Source organism: Oncorhynchus clarkii, chromosome 20, assembly GCF_045791955.1.
Source record: "Oncorhynchus clarkii lewisi isolate Uvic-CL-2024 chromosome 20, UVic_Ocla_1.0, whole genome shotgun sequence".
Taxonomy (NCBI): domain Eukaryota; kingdom Metazoa; phylum Chordata; class Actinopteri; order Salmoniformes; family Salmonidae; genus Oncorhynchus; species Oncorhynchus clarkii.
In genome coordinates this window covers 58,685,927-58,689,424 of record NC_092166.1, presented here as the reverse complement: position 1 = coordinate 58,689,424, position 3,498 = coordinate 58,685,927, and the positions used below count along the sequence as shown (strand labels likewise).

The 3,498-nt window shown below is 42.4% G+C and overlaps 1 long non-coding RNA gene across 1 annotated transcript; it reads right to left on the bottom strand.

Moving 5' to 3' along the window:
- Positions 1 to 1,081: 1,081 nt before the first annotated feature.
- Positions 1,082 to 2,708, bottom strand: LOC139376603 (uncharacterized). Its single transcript, XR_011627943.1, has 2 exons — positions 2,295 to 2,708; positions 1,082 to 2,152 (listed from the first exon to the last, which is right to left on the bottom strand). It is a non-coding gene; the product is annotated as an uncharacterized lncRNA (long non-coding RNA).
- Between the last annotated feature and the right edge of the window lie 790 nt (positions 2,709 to 3,498).

Genomic DNA, 3,498 nt, shown 5'->3' with positions numbered 1-3,498 from the left:
CCAGTCAGTGTGCATGTGCCCGCCACAAAGATTCGCTAGAGGGCAATGGGAGAAGAACATTTAGGCTGGCCAAATCCACCCCTAACATGGACGACACTGGGCCGATTGTGCGCTGCATCATGGGTCTCCTGGTCGTGGCCGGCTTTGACAGCCCGGGATCGAACCCGAGTCTGTAGTGACACCTATAGCACTGTAATGCAGTGTCTTACACCACTGCGCCACTCAGGAGGCCCCTTTGTAGTCAAAAGACTCGATGCCACATAAGCTGTTTTCAAAGAGTTACTTGCTTTACAGGGACAGTCACTCTTTAATGAAATGGTTTCCCGGCTTGTAAGTAAACGTTTCACTCTAAAGTCTGTTTTTTCGGCATGTGACAACCACCATTTGATCTGATCCAGAGTGCCAGTGCCCCTTCGACACTCACTGTTTGGAAAAACAGGTGACGCGCTTTTGAGAAGTAGTGTGACCTACACAGATAATTCCTTCAGGCAGGACAGTGCAGACAGTGCAGACAGTGCAAGGTGTGTGTAGACTTTCACTAGCGACTGGAAAAGAGTAATCCAGGGACTCACCTCTCAGGCAGGGGGACACTCATTTTTCTCTGTTCTCCATTTCACCATAGTGTTTTTTGTGGACTGCAGTCTGCAGAAACACTACAGTGAATACGGTAGTATTTACTGCAGTATACTATAGTATAAATGCTGTGTAAAAAAGAGTAGTGTGTGTATATATACACTATAGTAATTACTGTAGTGTTTTTGCGGACTGTAGTATCCTGTAGTGTTTACTGTTGTGTTTTTGGGGACATTACTGTAGTATTCACTAAAGTGTTTTTGTTGCATTATCTTTGACATAGAAGTGGGAAGCCTTCTCCTTGAGGAAACATACTGCAGAAATACTAAAAGAGCAAATGTTCCATAACCTGTAGGTCTGAGTTCTGAACAGAGTTCAGCGCTTCTGCTCTGTTCTTTAACCACAGGGAACACAATACACGGTCAGTACTTGGCATGTAGGTTTCTCACTTACAGGTGGCAAAAATTGGGATATGGGGGCAGGGTACTGTATATGTAGTACGTCCTGACACTTGTTAAATCACACTTTATTAGAATTGCATTTCAAAAATCTTGATACATTTTAGAACACACGTTTTGAAACAATATGAAACACATATTGCTGGGGAAATTCACAGTGACCACCACCTTTTGCTTTAAGCACCTTTATCATTGGGAAAGTGATAAACTATAACCAAAGCAAGATAATGATGATTGTGAGCACTTATGAATGCATTTTTCATACAAGCTCAATAAAAAACAAACATTAAAAGGTAAAAGATACAACATTCAAATAATAAGGTGAGAGGAACAGCAGGCTTTATTATAATTGTTCATCAGATTATACATCCCGTAAAATAATGTTTCTCTTCTGATCTGCCCTGGAATGTTCAGTGCTTCCCTTTTCCTTCTTCAACCTCTTCCTTTATTTCACCCTTTATGTCTTCCTCTTTTATGTCTTCCTCTTTTATGTCTTCCTCTTTTATGTCTTCCTCTTTTATGTCTTCCTCTTTTATGTCTTCCTCTTTTATGTCTTCCTCTTTTATGTCTTCCTCTTTTATGTCCTCGCTCTCTCTTTTCCTCTGCTCTCCTCTTTCCTCAATGCCTAGCTCTGCCGTTTTCTTCAAGACACGCTCACTCGCCTCGACACGCTTGCTCTCGACACTCTTGCTCACTCTCTCGCTCAAGGCTGGGAAATCATTTGGGAATATCTTTAACGTCTCACTATTATCCTGCACCATGATTATCCCAGTAGTATAATACACATTTATAGTGCCTGCCTTCGTTTTCAGTTGTTTGAAATATTCCTTAGATCTTTTATCCCACTGTTTTCCCTCAGGATAGTGTTTCAGTATTTCCTCTTCCCATGTAGAGCCATTTGTTGTGTAGAAAATGAGGTCGCACGGAGCATTTTTTCTTTCATCACGATATAAAGTCTCTGGATTTTCATGCAAAACTTTTTTTTTATATATTTTATTTTCCTTTTTATCTGTCATCCCCTCAGGGTAGGGGATGAGGGGGGGCAAATTGTTCAGTTGTTTTACCTCTGCCATTTCTAGATGTGGCGACTAGATTTCCTTTGACTCTTTGTTTACTACCACCTGTAATAAAGATGTTAATGTATTTATTATCTAGGTCACTCATTAACAACATATTCTCTTTCACAAAATAGCCAGGTTAAATATTAGGAGCAGGGCCCTGTATTTCCTTGACTAATATTGGAAGTCTTTCATCTGTACTCACTCTGGAGCTGTGTGTCCGCTTTCTGATCTCGTCTCTCTGTCTGTAGAGGATCTGTGTTCGTTCAGTTCTGAAGACTTTTCCTCTTCCTTTAACAACCTCGGTGTAGCAGGAGATACAGTACTGTGTCCCCTCTTGGAAATTGTCTCTGTGTTTTCAGAGTTGTAAGGACAACTGAAAAGAAGACCGTGAAAGAAGTGTAACTGGTGATATTTCCGCTGGCCACTCCCGTACATAACGTAGGTTACATTAAGGTGACGTGCCAGAGCCTTTCTGATGTTCAGGTTTTGACTGAATGAAAACGATACTAATCTGAAATGTGTGAGTGAACCCAGATGAAACTTCAGGGATGAATGTTGATCGACTGGATATACTTGAAAATACGATGGTTGCCAATGATCATGTTACATTGCTACATTGCCATCTAACTATTTATCTCTCAATCCCTCGCTGTCTCTGTGTCCATTCAGGAGAGTTTGGAAAGCAGGGAGGACCGATCCCTGTTGTTCCCACTGCTGACTTCCAGACCAGAGTCGCTGTGAGCACACACACACACACACACACACACACACACACAACCTATGTGGTATGGAAGTGATGTGGTGTGTTGGCAGTTTGGTAACACATCTTTCCTTCCTCTCTCCACTCCAGGGTGCTTCTGAGAAGGACATTGTTCACTCTGGGCTGGCCTACACCATGGAGAGATCTGCCAGGGTAAGAGTGTGAGCGTGCGTACACGTGTGTGTCTGTGTGCGTGTGTGTCTGCGTGTGTTGGTGAGGTTAGTGCCGATGAGTCAGATCCTAGAATTTAATCATATGTTCTCTATGAGACAGACTGTGATAATGACAATCACACCTCTCAATCACACCACCATGTGTCTGTGTATGTTTGTGTCAATGTGTGTGACTGGTTTTGCCAGTGTAACTGGTATCTAACTAGTGTTTGTGTGTTTTGTCCCCCTGCAGCAAATCATGCGTACGGCCAGTAAGTACAACCTGGGTCTGGACCTGCGGACGGCTGCGTACGTCAACGCCATCGAGAAGGTGTTCAAGGTCTACAACGAGGCCGGCATTGAGATAGTGAATAGTTCTTTTTTAGCCTCTTTACGACATTATTCCATTCAAATGAGTTTCTTCAATCTACAGGAGACGGAGCAGGCAGATTATATATTGTTTTCTTGGTTTTAGAACTACATTCTTTTGCAGC